Here is a 17061-nt window from a genome sequence, read left to right on the forward strand (position 1 = left end):
TTTTAAAATCTGCTTTAAATTCTTTAATTCACTGCACAGAGAAATTTTTAGGTTGTTACAGTATAAAATTTCAAAATTGCCGGTTTATAATTTCTTCATGATTTTTAAATTCCTGCAATTTTTCTGATTAAAATGAATTCAAACTCGACCAACTTATCTCCTTCCGTTGTGGAGATATTTGACTTTCAATATATTAACATTATACAGGGTATGATCAAAAAGTTCTTATCTTTAAAAGCTTATAACTCGTAAACGGCTAAAAATAGACCTATAGTGTTTTATATTTTTAAAATCTGATTTTAATTCTCTATTTGACTGTACATTGAAATTTTTAGGTTATTATGGCATAAAATTTCAAAATTGCCAGTTTATAATTTCATCATGATTTTTCAATTCCTACAATTTTTCTGATTAAAATATGTCCAAACACGACCAACTTATCTCCTTCCGTTGTGGAGATATTTGACTTTCAATATATTAACATTATACAGGGTATAATCAAAAAGTTCTTATCTTTAAATGCTTATAACTCGTAAACGGCTAAAGATAGACCCATAGTGTTTTATATTTTTAAAATCTGATTTTAATTCTCTATTTGACTGTACAGAGAAATTTTTAGGTTATTATGGCATAAAATTTTAAAATTGCCGATTTATAATTTTTTCGTGATTTTTAATTCCTACAATTTTTCTGATTAAATTGAGTCCAAACACGACCAACTTTTCACCTTCCGTTGTGGAAATATTTGACTTTCAATATATTAACATTATATAGGGTATGATGAAAAAATTCTTATCTTCAAACGCTTATAACTCGTAAACGGCTAAACATAGACGCATATTGTTTTATATTTTTGAAATCTGCTTCAAATTCTCTATTTCACTGCATAAAAAAATTTACAGGCTAATAAGGTATAGAATTTTAAAATCCACCGTTTCAGTTTTTTTTATAATTTTTAAATTCCAGGAACTTAACTGATTAAAATGAATCCAAACACCACTAATTTATAACACTCCGTTACGGAGATATTTGACTTTTATTATATTAATATTATACGAGGTGCGCTTAAGAAGTTCTAATTTTTAAGTGGTTATATTATATTATACAGGGTATGATCAAAAAGTTCCTATATTTAAACGCATATAACTCGTAAACGGCTAAAAATAGACCCATAGTGTTTTATATTTTTGAAATCTGCTTTAAATTCTTTAATTCACTGCATAGAGAAATTTTTAGGTTGTTCTGGCATAAAATTTGAAAATTGCCGGTTTATAATTTCTTCGTGATTTTTAAATTCCTATAGCCTTTCTGATTAAAATGAGTCTAAACTCGACCAACTTATTACTTTCCGTTGTTAAGATATTTGAATTTTAATATAATAACATTATACAGGGTGCACCCAAAAGATGTTTATCTTTAAACGCTTATAACTCGTAAAAGGTGAAAGATAGACCCATAGTATTTTATATTTTTGAAATCTGCTTTAAATTCTCTATGTCACTGTATAGAAAAATATACAGGTTGTTGGGACAAAAAATTTCGAAATCCCCCGTTTATGATGTTTTTATTATTTTTAAACTCCTACAAATATGCTACTGTAAATGTGGTATACATAGGCACAGTTTGTGAAAAATATGCTCTTCAAATCCACCTTAGAATCCATAAGTATATTCTTGAAAATAACGGACTTTTTGCTCAACTGAATTCCTTATTTTAGATACACAAACTAGACTTGCGGCTTTACAGAACTCTCAATTGATTAATAAAATAGAGGCTTTTTTTTCCTGGACGAGTTTGTGTGTATCCACTTCTAACAATAAAACATTTAAAAAAACCATTTGCACAATAAACGTAGCCATGCAATACTAATTACTAGGTAACCTTCAATTATGTAAGTAACCTTGCAATTGTAAAAAAAAACTGCGCCTAAGTAGGTAGATTTACCATTTACTGAATCACTATTATATTATGTTCGTTGCATAGTGGGGCCCATAGGAAAAAACCAACCTATGACCGCTATGGCATCATTTGATCGTTGAATTTCCCTAATTGGCGCAATAAATAGACTTTGTACGTGTATGTACAGACAAAACAAATTTCTCACCATATATCTCTGGTGGCATTTTAAATTATCGATCAATGAACAATTCGAATCGATTTGAATTGCATTTCCGTTGCAACAGAAATCGAGCCAAAGGACGTTTAACTCTCGCGATTCGAAATAAATGTTTATGTTTTAGTAGGTTTCGAACCTTGACTTTAAATCGGGTAACATCGAAGAATTATTGAATAATATGCAGCAGTATGCATGGGTTTTATTTATTTCTTAACACTGTAAAACTCTAAAATGCAATAACAATTAGAAACAGTCGAAGGAAGATTAATATAGTGATTCGTCTTCTCATTTTTTTGTGATAACTTTTCACCTAATTAACCTAGAAGGTTGATTTTTGTGTCTTTTTATTAAGGAATTTAATTTTTAGTTATAACCCTTTGACAACCTCGAGCCGCCACTAAAAGCACTCGAGTTACAGAGGAAAAACTTTCAATTATTAATGCACTCTTGATAGTTGCAACCTGAATTTTGACTTTACTATTGAATTTTTGAGTTCAGCATATATATTTGCAATTCAAAAAAATCGGAAGAAACAATAATTGAATACCCCTGGTCCTGTAAGAAAAATTTCCATCTGTGAACCTTGCACCGTATAAACTAATACGTTTTAAAGTGGAGACGACAATATGTACACAAACAAGTTAAACGGTTTAATCGTACCGAGATGACCTCGGCTACGTTAATGTCTTTATTTGTGTAAGAAAATCATAAACGGTTTGACAAAATGGAGCAGTCACAACATCAGACCAATGATAAGGATACAATGAAATCGAACGATAATGTAAATAAATAGTCTCAAATGAATCAATGGATTTTGATCATTTTTAGTCAGTGTATTTGATTTTTAGGTGGGTGACTATCAAATAAAATCTTATAAGTGGTACTTTGATGGAAAAAGACCATAGAATGTTGGTCACAGAATTTATAATCGCTCACACCCTTCCAATAGACACTTTTGTACAGCAATTAAATGATATGCATTAAATATCGCTGAGTTTACGAGAAAAAAATTAAATGTTCTGGATATTTGTTACTTTCCAAGATTTAAGGTATTTTACAGACTTATAAACTGTGATACAATAATTAAAGAAATACCTCATATCCTGATCCACACTCTTCACCAGAGCATAAATTCCTTGCATGTAGTATAACTGGCAACATTGGAGCTGCTTAAGGTGTCAATTGTCATCTCTCATCCTTTGGTTCATTCTTATTCACATTAATAATAGAAATATAACCTAAGATTTAATTTTGTACTTGACTTGCGTGAGTCACCGAGACTAGTGGCTAAATCAATTAAGTAGTCCAGTGTTGCCAAAATGTTAATGTTTTCCTTCCAGGCAGTCGTAAAAAATTATATTTCCAGACATTTCTGCGTGTCAGGTTAATTAGTTAAGAAACTCCTATTACTCTAGTAGAAGAATGCTTATGGATATCAACTTAAATTGAAAAAAATATAAATTGATATATGAATGGTGGATTTGCCTTCAAAGTGACTACTTAATTTGAAGTCGAATATCTCAAAAACTAGTCAAAATATTTTTGTGAAATAAAAAGCATGACATTACTGAACGTATGTTTAATAAATGTTGTTAATGGTCTAAAGTTGTTTAAGCTATATTTTCAATGATATCGAACTTTTTGTCTAGTGAAGTCTAATAATGTTAGATTTGCCTTCAAGGTGACCACCCACTTTGAAGTCGAATATCTAAAAAACCAGTGCAAATATTCTTGTAAAATAAAAAACATGGCATTACTGAACGCATGTTTAATAAATGTTGTTAATGGTCTAAAGTTGTTTAAGCTATATTTTCAAAGATATCGAACTTTTTGTCTAGTGGAGTCTAATAATGTTAGATTTGCCTTCAAGGTGACCACCCACTTTGAAGACGAATATCTCAAAAACCAGTGCAAATATGCTTGTAAAATGAAATACATGGCATTATTAAAGGTATGCTTAATAAATGTTGTTAATGGTCTAAAGTTGTTTAAGCTATATTTTCAAAGATATCGAACTTTTTGTCTAGTGAAGTCCAATAATATTAGATTTGCCTTCAAGGTGACCACCCACTTTGAAGTCGAATATCTAAAAAACCAGTGCAAATATTCTTGTAAAATAAAAAACATGGCATTACTGAACGTATGTTTAATAAATGTTGTTAATGGTCTAAAGTTGTTTAAGCTATATTTTCAAAGATATCGAACTTTTTGTCTAGTGGAGTCTAATAATGTTAGATTTGCCTTCAAGGTGACCACCCACTTTGACGACGAATATCTCAAAAACCAGTGCAAATATTTTTGTAAAATAAAAAACATGGCATTACTGAACGTATGTTTAATAAATTTTGTTAATGGTCTCAAGTTGTTTAAGCTATATTTTCAAAGATATCGAACTTTTTGTCTAGTGGAGTCTAATAATGTTAGATTTGCCTTCAAGGTGACCACCCACTTTGAAGTCGAATATCTCAAATATCAGTGCAAATATTCTTATAAAATAAAAAACATGGCATTACTGAACGTATGTTTAATAAATGTTGTTAATGGTCTAAAGTTGTTTAAGCTATATTTTCAAAGATATCGAACTTTTTGTCTAGTGGAGTCTAATAATATTAGATTTGCCTTCAAGGTGACCACTCACTTTAAAGATTGAAATTTTCAAAAATATACAAATTTAACATTTTAAAAATTTGTCAAAAACGTAAAACTTGAAAATATAATAAAGTAAACAATTTTACGAAAACTTACGAGTTAAAAAATTTAACAATTTAAAAAATCCCGAATTTGAAAAATTGAAACGGTAAAAAATTAAAAAAACAAAAGTAGAGAAAGTTAAGTTTAAATATTTTAAAATTTATCAATAAATCAATAAATCAATAAATCAATAAATCAATAAATCAATAAATCAATTAAAACCTTAAAAATCTAAAAAACTTAAAAAACACCCTTTTTTTTAAATTAATGATCAAACATCGGATACCTATTACAACCCAATAACCATCAACCTTTATTTTACCTTAAAAAAAAACAAACCGGAAGTAAACCTCCATTTCAAAATTACATAATAATATTTTTTTTTTGGTATACCGTCAGACGTTATAGACATCCGACCCTGCCTACGTCTAGCCGTGCACCTTGTACACCCATCGGAGCGTCTCAAATTATTTTTAGGGCTCTAATAGGGACATAAATAACGGAAAGAGGACACCCAAAATACCTCCCTCTCCCTCACACACATCCCCATCATCATCCAGTGTTCTTTGTTAGATTTTCTAGTAAAAATACACCCGCTTCTATAGGAAGAATCGGTCATATGACACTCGAGGCACTGTTGCCGTACCTTTTAAAAAATCTGAAATTCAATGGGATCACTCCACTTTAAAGAGCAATATCTTAAAAACTTGTTTGAGTATTTGTATGAAATAAGATGCATTATGGTTAGGCAAGTATGTTCTACAAATAGTGCTTAAGGTTCAAAACAGCTTGAGTCATAATATCGGAGATATCAAGCCTTTTGACGCAGTGGAATCCAAGACGAGTGTTCAAGGTGACCACTCATTTAAAACTTAATATCTCAAAAACTACTGCAAGTATTCTCATGAAACAAAAGGCAAAACATTCAGAATTATACCCAAGACAACTATTATTAACCAATAATTTTTGACCTATCGGACTTTAAATGTAGCAATGAAGAATAACCGAAAACCCAATAACGTAATACAAAGTGGTTACATTGCAAGACTAATACCTCTTACTTTCAATTGATCGGCGATTGTTCTATGCGATGCCCAAGGGCACCACCATCAGACGTTCGCTCGTTTCGCAAGTAGGTTGAGGTAACACCGACGACGCCAATTTACCTTTGGTCTATGCAACTAATGCATTTGGACGTCTACGAACTGGGCCTAGACTAAAGTTTGATAGAAAAAGTGTTTTTTTGGGTAACAACTGTAAAAACTATTGGTCGAGTTCACGTTTTCTTAATTCTAAGTTCCATTTTTTTGGACATATTTCCAAAGGATGATGAACTCTTCGAGGTGATCATTCACTTTAAAAGTCCAATATCTCAAAAACTTGTTAAAACATTTAGATAAAATAAAAAGCGAAAGATTAGGGAAACTATTCTTAACAATTCTTACTTAAGGCTTACACCAGTTCCAGTTACAATTTTGAAGATATTCAACTTTTGGTCCAGTGATGTCAAAAAATTCACTTTGATTTTCAAGGTGGTCACTTACTTTAAAGTCCAATATCTCAACAACCAATTTAAATATTTGTATTTAATAAGAAGCATAATGCTTAAGAAAGTGTACGTCACAAATGCCGTTCAGGGTCTAAAGCTATTCCAGCCAAATTTTCGAAAATATCGAATTTTTTGTCTAGTCGAGTCCCAGAATGGAAGATTTGCTTTGAAGGTGATCACCCATTTTAGAGTCGAATATCTCATAAACTAGTACAAATACTCCTATGGAATAAAAAGCATGAAATTAATGGAAGTATGCTTTATAAATATTGTAACGGGTCTAAAGCTATTCAAGTGAATTTTTTATATAGTGGAGTTCAAGAATGGAAGATTTGCTTTGAAAATGACCACCCACTTTGAAATCGAATATCTCAAAAACTAGTGCAAATATTCTTGTCAAATATAAAGCATGGCATACCTGAAAGTGTGTTTTATAAATGTTGTTTAAAGTCTATAATTCTAGAGTCAATAATTCTACAAGAATTTAAAGATTCAAAATTTCAAAAATATACAAATTTAACACTTTAAAAAGTGAAAAATTCGAAGTCAAAATTTTAAAGTATAAAATATCAAAAAATTTTTAAAAATTTAATCAGAAAAAAATGAAATTAAAAATTCTGTATTTGCAAAATTCGAAACTTAAACATTTAAAAAGTTCCAAAATTCTAAAAATTCTAAAATTCTAAAATTCTAAAATTCTAAAATTCTAAAATTCTAAAATTCTAAAATTCTAAAATTCTAAAATTCTAAAATTCTAAAATTCTAAAATTCTAAAATTCTAAAATCCTAAAATTCTAAAATTCTAAAATTCTAAAATTCTAAAATTCTAAAATTCTAAAATTCTAAAATTCTAAAATTCTAAAATTCTAAAATTCTAAAATTCTAAAATTCTAAAATTCTAAAATTCTAAAATTCTAAAATTCTAAAATTCTAAAATTCTAAAATTCTAAAATTCTAAAATTCTAAAATTCTAAAATTCTAAAATTCTAAAATTCTAAAATTCTAAAATTCTAAAATTCTAAAATTCTAAAATTCTAAAATTCTAAAATTCTAAAATTCTAAAATTCTAAAATTCTAAAATAAGTTTTAAAATTCTTTTACTATTGTTCAATATTCAATAATCACTTAATGGAAAAAGTAAAAAATTTATCCAGAATGGTCTAGTGGAGTATAATAATGGTAGAGTTGCCTTTAAGGTGACCATCCACTTTAAAGTGAAATATCTCAAAAACCAGTACAAATATACTTGTGAAATAAAAAGTATGACATTACTAAAAGTGTTTTCTACAAATATTGTTTAAAATCTAAAGTTTTTCAAGTCACATTTTCAAAGATATCAAAGTTCTTGTCTAGCGGAGTCCAATAATGTTAGTTTTGCCTTCAAGATGACCATCCACTTTGAAGTCGAATATCACAAAAACTACTGTAAATATTTTTATAAAATAAAAAGCATGAAATTAATAAAAATATATTTTATAAATGCTATTAAGGTTCTAAAATTGTTCAGCCTATATTTTTGCAGATAAAAAATATTTAGTCCAATAAACTGTATAAATGATATTTGCTCTCTTAAGTGACCATAACTCGAATTTACATAATCAAATATTTTGATATCAGTTCAAATTGAAAAAAAAAAAAATAATAATTTTTTGTTCGAATAATATGGTTTTTACAGGAAACAAACTAAATTATTAAGGTTCTTATTAATTTGTATTCAACCATTGCAAAAAAATCAATTTCACCTTAAGGAGTTTTTCTATCCGTCTCAACTTGTTAAGGTCACTAAAGGTTTTTTAAATGCCATTTAAGCTTATCGCTTGACTTTTATCGCCTTGAAAATGAAGCTCAATTTTTCAAGGTGATTGATTATTCAGAAGGTTATTGATTATAAAAGGGCATTTTTTTATCACTCCGTTTTACTTAGAGTTAAAGTGAAACACCCTGTATATCATCGCTTTATTTCTAAATGATGGTCTGTATTTTCAGGACATTGGATTTTCATGGAATAGTTTATTCAATAAAACAAAAAAAACATAATTTTGTTTCTGTTATTCGTGATACGTAAGAGTGCTTGGTGATAAAAAAAAAATTTTTCTCTTTTATTTATATCATGGTGTAATTTCTTAATTAATTTCCGGATCTCCTAGGAGTTACGTTTTTTTGGTTCCATAATTTACCATTCATTCCAAACTTTAAGATTTTCAAATACAAAAAAATTTTCACTAAGGATCCCATTGCCACACTAATTATGCACCTGAGTGTCAAATTATGTCGGTTTTCACGGAAATAATTGACTTTCTCAAAAAAACGTTATGACAACAGTTATTTAGAATTAAAAAAGACACAACTTTTGTTCAAGAGGTTTTTTTGAGAAACCAATTTAATCCCTTATTTTATCATAATTAGGTTCTAAATTAATTATATTAAATTCAAGAATTTTTTTTTTCATTTTTTTTATAGATGAATGGACGGTTTCATCACACTTAATTTAAAAAAAAAACTCGATTTTTTTCATATATCACGGATATTTCGAGGTTATATTAAAAATTGAGCCTTATATGGATCTCTTGGTGTAACAAGTTGCAGTCGATTTAAATCGGACAATAATTAAAAAAAAAAAAAATTAAAACAAATGAAACAGTAAAGCACTTTGTCGTCTGATGATGATGATGATGATTATAATGACAAATAACTAATAAATCAGGAAAAACAGATAAAATTGACCGACTGAGGAGGTTATCGCACGGGTTGAACGTGCCATTCACATCGCGAATGGACGTCGAGACTTAATTCACGTGATTCAGAATCACACACATTGTTAGAAGACATACACGCGTGAAATGATGCAACGTCGGATGTTTAGTAAGTTATAAATAAGAAAAAAACAACATTTTAGTTAATTATTGCAAACGAGGTGATAATGGGGATTTGTCTGGCTAAAGGTCGAACTTTTTATTTTCAGTTATGTTCAGTCAGATTAGGATTTTTAAAAATTAAAAGGTGGTGCAGAAAAAAAAATTAACATACGTTAGCTTTAGCATATTTTTGTATATATCATGCTTTTTATTTTATAAAAATATTTGTATTGCTTTTTGAGATATTCGACTTTAAAGTGAGTGGTTACATTGAAGGTAAATCCACGATTATTAGACTTCACTAGACGAATAGTTTGATATCACCGAAAATATGATTTTAATAGCTTTAGACTCTAAACATTATTTGTAGAGCATACTTTCATTAATTTCATATTTTTGATTTTACAGTAATATTTGAACTGGTTTTTGAGATATTTGATTTCAAAGTGGGTGGTCACCCTGAAGGCAAATCTACCATTGTTGGACACCACTAGACATTCTAGAAAAAATTTTAACTTTTTTAATTGAATGATTAATGAATTATAACAAAGTTAAAATAATGATTTAAGAATTTAAGAATTTAAGAATTTAAGAATTTAAGAATTTAAGAATTTAAGAATTTAAGAATTTAAGAATTTAAGAATTTAAAAATTTTCATTTTATGAATTTCCTGGTATTTTCAATTTTTTAATTATTCTCCCAAATTTATATTATTTTAAGTTTTGAATTTTTGTTATTTAGTGATTAACATTTGCATTTTTGCAAGATTTTGTTGTATTTTTAAATTCTTGAATTTTGAATTTTTAAATCTTTAAATTATTGATTCTTAGTAAATTTTTGAAATTGAATTTTTAAATTAATTAATTGTTGAATTTTTATTAAATTTCTAATTTTTTAACTTTTATATGTTTGAATTTTTGTAGAATTTTTGACATTTTGAATTTAAAATTTTATTTTTTTGTTGTTAAATTTTTGCATTTTTGTAGAATTAATTACTTAAATATTTGAATTTTTGATTTTTAAATTTCCAAATTTTTGACAAAATCTTAAATTCTTGTAAATAAATAAATTTTTAAAGTGTAAACGTTTTGAATTTTTGAATTTCTGATTTTCTTTTTATTTCTAAATTTTTAATTTTAATTTTTGATTTTTTAAATTTTGAAATTGTTAAACTTCTAACTTTTAAAAATGTCGAAGTCTTATTGAATTTTTAAATTATATAATTTTAGACTAAAATTTTGAATTTTTGTTGCATTTTTAATTTGTTGAACTTTTGAGTTTTTAACGTTTTAAATTTTTGAGATTTAGAAATTTTGAATCTCTATTTTTTAATTATTGAACTTTTCAAGTTCTAATATTTTAGTTTTTTACCATTTAAATTTTTTAAAATTGTGAATTTTTAAATTTTTAAATTGTAAAATTTTTGAGTTTTGATTTTTGACTTTGAATATTTAAAATTTGCAATTCTGGCTTTTGTAAGTTATTGCTTTTTTTTATATCTTGAACTTTCAACTTTATAAATTTTCAAATTTAAGAATTTTTAATATATTCCTGGACCTTTGAGCTTTTGCTTTCTTAAATTTCTAAATTTTTTAATTGTGAATATATGTAGAATTTTTGACTTGAAATGTTTAAATTTCTAAATTGTTAAATTTTTGTTTTTTATATCTTAAACTTTCAACTTTGAAAATTTATCAATTTTGAATTTTTTAGAATATGAGTTTTTGACTTTGTAAATCTTTGAATTTTTGAATTTTTAAATTGTTCATGTTTTGTTGATTTTTTTACTTTTTGAAGTTAGGTTGAATTTTTGAAAATTTTGTTTAATTTTTTAAGTTTTTAAGTTTCGTGAATTGTTGAATAAAATTAGCTTAGTTTCTAGATGGTTCCAATTGCAAACAATTGGCTTATCTTAAATAGGATGCCTTGTTACATGCAGATTTTGCCCTAAGCATGTAACATGGGATTTCATATAAATTCGGCAAAAGTTTATGGTTTTTGGTATCGGCTTGAAAGGGTTGTGTGATTTACAGTTTTATAAATGGAATTTGGGGTTTGATAGTAATGCAATTTATTTTTTTTAAGGCTTTTGGGGTTTGATTATTTTTAGGAATGTATTTACCTACTCTATCCTGTCAGCACACCTCTGTGGAGTTAGTCGTATTATGTTTCCTTAGTCCCTATTCATGTACCTGGTGTTGGGAACTTTCTGACCTTCGGTTTGCTTGTCAAGAGTTTCTATGAGGCCGGTATATGTCTGGGGTATGGAGGGACTTCTAGAGGGTGCTGTTGTGCCACAGATTGCGCTATGAGTGGAGTAAATAAAACCTTTTAGATGGTGATCCGTTAGTGTAGGAAAACTTACAAATACTTTGTTCTATAGCGGAATCATGTTGGGCAAGGTATCCTAATTGATTTGAAATTGGCCTCCCCAGTTTTGCTTGCTATATTTCCCTTCAATTCTTCAAGTTAAGTTTTAGTAAATAAAAGTGCCTTGACATCTGGTTTCTAACCCTACTAGTCGACTGACAGTGACTGTGATTGACAGTAATGACTATTGACACACTTGTTGTTGTGGAGGTTTGGCAGCGTTGCTGTTTCCCATTAAAGTTTGGTTTCCATTTGGCGGATAACGGAGCGTCATAAATCAGGCAGAGCGACGTAAGAGGAAAATTGGAATTTCGTAGCCCCGTTGGGAAAATTTTGTTAGTTTTCCATGTTTTAGTATCCGAGCAGTATCATTTTGCTGTGGTATTGCGGAATTTCTATTTTGATAGAGTGAGGCTCCGCGTAGTTTGCAAGAGGCAGGGTCAGATCGTGTCGAAGAGAGAGAGTGACAAGTTCACTGCCAGTGTCACCTGTCACTGTCTGGAGTTGTCAGTTCCTTGTCCAGCCTGTAGCCATCCCGTTATCAGAAAGAACAGTCGACATTTTGTGGTTTTAAGGAAAATTTAAGTTAATCTTGCCGGTAATTCGGTTGAATGGAAAAATATTCCTCCCAAGTTTTGGGGTTTAATTTGACGAACGTCTAGTGGGAAGTTGTAGCCCAGAGAGGATTTCGGATTGACCTGATATTTTTGGATTTGGTCGGCTGCTCCCACACCATTTATGGGATTTTGAAATTTTCTAACCATATAACGAGACTCTAGGCCTCGCTCACCACCTTAGGTATGTAGCAACATGTTGGTAATTGCCATAGAATTGATTGTGTGTTTATTTTACTGATTTTTTATGTCCTCTATTTTAGAGGCCTCTCCTTTTTCTCATCCTCTTCTTTTTCTCATTCTCTCCTTTTCCTCATTCTCTTCTTTTTCTCATTCTCTCCTCTATTCTCTGGTTTCTTCTGGTCATCCCAACACTGTTGGCAACCGGCTGAAGTGAGCCTCAACACAGCCTGGACTGAGCATTGTACTGTGGCTCTGCGATTTTGGATTGGAACTTGCCTGGAATCGACTTGCCCATGTAGTCGTTACCCTGGTTGTAGCTGACTGGTTCCAGAGCTGGCGAGTTAAGCTACCTTAGCCAAAATACACAAGAGATTAGGGGACACGCAAGTTTTTGCACATTTTATTTTATTTTTCCCTTATTGAACAGTTTGATTTAGGGTTTGGGGTTGATTTATTAATTTGAATTTTATGGGTTTATTTTCTTTTATGTAAAACAAAAACGTTAAGGGGTTCTTGCTAAATGTGACTTGACTAGAGTTTGTAAAAGGTATTTAGGACCAGTGAGGTATTGTGAATTAGGCTCCAAACATATACTTCTTGTAAACAACACGTGATCACGTTTTGGATTTTCCCTTTAAACAGTAATAACAACAGATTATTTATTTAAAATTACTACAGTATTACATTTTGAATAATTATCTAAATTTAAATATCTCAGTGGAATTTAATTTTTTTTATATAAATGGAAGTGACTATGTAAATTCTTGGATGATTATATCAATCTGGTGGACCTATGGATTGTTATTTGAGTTTTTCCCAAATTATTTTCAGCTTTTAGGATCTAGGTACAAGCATAAATATAGGTCATCATTTTCTTGATTAAGGGGGGCTTATATTACCATCATAATATATCAGGGTTTGGTGTAAAATATTTAAATCAAGTGGCGCTCTTATTAAAATTTCTCCCACTACCTTCTCCACTGTCTAAAAGCTGGCGGGCACCAAATCTCTGAATCTTTTAAAACAAAATTTGCTTGTCTGGACTTAGTAATTTTTTTTGTGGTTGGATAGTAGGTATTACTCACACAGGTTGGAAATAAATTGGTTTGAACCGAGTTACGCGCTACAGCCTTACATTTTATTGCAATTTTAAATTCTACGTAAAATTGCAAGAAATTTCATGTGCTCTATAATGGCTGAAGCTTAAATAGAGGCGATTTAAAAGTGTTTGTATCTTAAAAACTCTTCGATTAAATTACGGCATCACCTCTCAAATTTTATGGAATTTCATATACAACCTAAAAATGCAATCAAACATATTTCCGATTAGGATTCTTTATTCGCAGCATATTAAACCGAACCCGAAACTTTCTCGAAAAAAATATTTTCACGTATCGTCGCTTAATTAAAAACGACGCGGCTGTGCCAACGGCATTCGCGTTAATTGAATAAAACAACAAAAGACCATACAACTTTAAAAAAAATAATAACAATAACGATGATAATAATATGCAGAAAACGGCCGAACGTATATGGGGTAACTGACACGTTAATATTTGCCGAAATTAATTTTCGCGTCCGTCTGTCACGGACGCTAAAAGGTTAAAAAAAATTCGTAAATTAATTTTGGAACGTTGACGGTAATGTCCACCCTTCCCCCTTCCCCGTGACAAGACATTTTTAACTTATAACGGTTGCCCTTCAATTAGTAAGCCCTTCAACTGTCAACTGTCTCTAAATCATAGTTTGAGTCGGTTCAAATCGCTTTAAATTTTGTATTTTACCTCATTTCAGTTACAAGGTGGATAAATTTGAAAAATGATTTGAATTATCAATAAACAGGTGAGAATATCAGATTAGCATAGCAATCGTAAAGGATTGTTGAGTTTGAGATCGAGCAAAACACCAAAAAGTGGATAAATGAGCTGAATTTTTCTCGAGTGTCTAGCGCGTTCTTTGTCTCGTTTTTGCTCAATTATTTCCTTATTTTGTCATTAAGATCTTTAATATTCAATTAGCGTAATTCTATAGAACGTCTTCCAAAGGTATCCCCACCCGCTATCAGCATAATATGTATACAACATACAACGATTTAAAATAATTGGTTGAACTGAACCCGATGTCGAGACAGACATGCAAGGTGGATACGCCGCAACAATTACCCCAAAGTGTTACATACAGTATGTCCAGCTGTAATTTTGCCCTGTTTTATTTTTTTTTGTTCATTGTTGTTTTATTTGTCCTGAAAAGTGGTTATTTTCGAGCCGTCTGTAAGGTGTCACCTGTCAAGCGACGACATGCTAATCGGTCTACTTATCCTTCGTGTAAACCAGTTTTATTGAGAGAAATTCGTGTGTATGTATGATGCTTTAAAGGGTGCTTTACTAAATATAGTTTTACTCTCTTAAGTAAATAAATAAATAATATCTTTATTTAGCAAAAAGCTATTGAACATTCAATAAATATAATTAAAAATAAATATAAGTTGGCCATAACTGTACCAGGACACTCCGGTTTGTTCATGGAAGTCATAGGTTTGCATTTGTTTTGACTGAAATTTGACTTAGACTTTGTTAACATTTTTAATGATTTTATTTTATTTATTTTTTTTAAAGGGGGTAAGAATTTGTTTGTAATACTTTATTAATTTTTTATAATGTCATTTTTATTGATTTACTTATTTGGTATCTTTTTTGAGCTATCCTTTGGGTACTTTTTAAGTGTCTACTTATTTCAATCGAGCAAATTATTTATACATATTCAAGAGTGTGAATTTCTTGGTTTTTGAGTTATGGGCAATTTTGGGCAAATGGATTATTTTTGAGAATTTTTTTTCCCAACTTTTTGTGCATTTTTTGGCAACACTTTAATGAATTTTAGTATAAATTTTCAACAGTCTTAACTTTTTTAATTATTGCATTAGGTTGCTATTAACATTTTATTATTTTAATTTTAATTCTTCAAGAATTTAGTAATTTTACAAAAATTCAACAATTTAAACATCGAATAATTTAATAACTAAAAAATCTAAAAATCAAAACGTATACAACATTTTAAGAATTCAAAAATACAACAAAAACTCAAAAAACCAAAAATTAAAAATTTTAGAAATTCTAAAATTTAAAGTCTATAAAACTTAAAAATTCAAAACTTTAAGAAATCAAAAGTTTAAAACTTGAAAAAATCAAAAATTTATGTATTTAAAAATGTGAAAAGTCCAAAATTCTACAAGAATTTAACAATTTAAAATACAAAAAATTAACCATTTAAAAATTCAACAACTGAAAAATTAAAAGTAAAAAATTTGAGTATTCAACAAGCCAAAAATTCAATAACTCAACAATTCAAAAACTATTTAAAAAGTCATAAATTTTAATTTTGCAAATTTAACAAAAATTTCAAAATTCAGGTCAAAATTGAGAAATGCAAAGTCAAAAATTTGTGTAGCCTTACGAAATTTAATAATTTAAAAATTCAAATATTCAGAAATTTAAAAATTCCAAAAAAGCACAAAAAATGAAAAATGTAAAAATTAAACATATAAGAATATACAAAAATTTATAAAATAAAAAAAAAATCTAGAATTAAAAAATGATATGAAAAATTTTAAAGGTAAAAAATTGTAGAATTAGAAAATTTAACAAACTAAATTAAAAAATACAACAAAAATTAACTAACTACAATTCAAAATTATTAAAATTCAACAATTTAAAAATTAAGAAATTGAAAATATAAAAATTTTAAAAATTCTACAAAAATCCATAATTGAAATGATAAAAAACAAAAAAAATATTAAATTCAAAAACTTTATATTTGCAAATTTCCAGAGTCAAAAGTTTAGAAATTCAAAATTTCAATAACCTAAAGAGTGAAAAATTTTGAAATTTAAAAATAAGACAAAAATGTAACAATTCAAGCATGTAAAACATTAAAAATGCATAAATTTACAAATTTGAAAAGTCAAAAATTTTTCGACATTAAAAAAAAACACAAAGTCAAAAAATTTCAAAATTTCAAAAAATTGGAAATTCAACAGTTTAGGAATTCAATATTTCAAAACCTATTTAAAAAATCCAAAATTAAAAAAAATCAAATTTTGAAAATATTTTAATTTAAAAATTTAATGTCAAGAATTTTTTCTAGGCTTAGAAAATTCAACGATTTAAAAATTTAACAAAAATTCAAAAACTAAATGTTCATAGAATTAAGAAAATAATTTAAAAATTAAGAAACTAAAGGAATTTTTAAATTCTTAAATTCTTAAATTCTTAAATTCTTAAATTCTTAAATTCTTAAATTCTTAAATTCTTAAATTCTTAAATTCTTAAATTCTTAAATTCTTAAATTCTTAAATTCTTAAATTCTTAAATTCTTAAATTCTTAAATTCTTAAATTCTTAAATTCTTAAATTCTTAAATTCTTAAATTCTTAAATTCTTAAATTCTTAAATTCTTAAATTCTTAAATTCTTAAATTCTTAAATTCTTAAATTCTTAAACTCAAAAAGTTCTCAATTAAAAAAGTTCCCATTTAAAATAAAAAAATCCATTAAACTTCTTTTTAACTACCTGCAAATTAAAACAGAAAATTTCCGAATAGACCATTTTTTATTAAAAAGTTAGACTATTTTTTATTAAAATAAAAATTTTTAATAAAATTTTTATTAAAAAATTTTATTAAAAAT

At 28.1% G+C, this 17061-nt stretch overlaps 1 protein-coding gene and 1 long non-coding RNA gene across 2 annotated transcripts in view; one reads left to right on the forward strand and one right to left on the reverse strand.

Annotated features, from left to right (window-relative positions):
* The window catches only part of LOC126738250 (uncharacterized), an 81260-nt gene that overhangs the window by 63265 nt on the left and 934 nt on the right, over positions 1–17061 (forward strand). The window lies entirely within an intron of this gene.
* Positions 1–17061, reverse strand: part of LOC126738246 (putative protein TPRXL) — a 249488-nt gene that overhangs the window by 43325 nt on the left and 189102 nt on the right. The window lies entirely within an intron of this gene.

The sequence above is a fragment of the Anthonomus grandis genome, chromosome 7 (genome assembly GCF_022605725.1).
Source record: "Anthonomus grandis grandis chromosome 7, icAntGran1.3, whole genome shotgun sequence".
Lineage (NCBI taxonomy): Eukaryota > Metazoa > Arthropoda > Insecta > Coleoptera > Curculionidae > Anthonomus > Anthonomus grandis.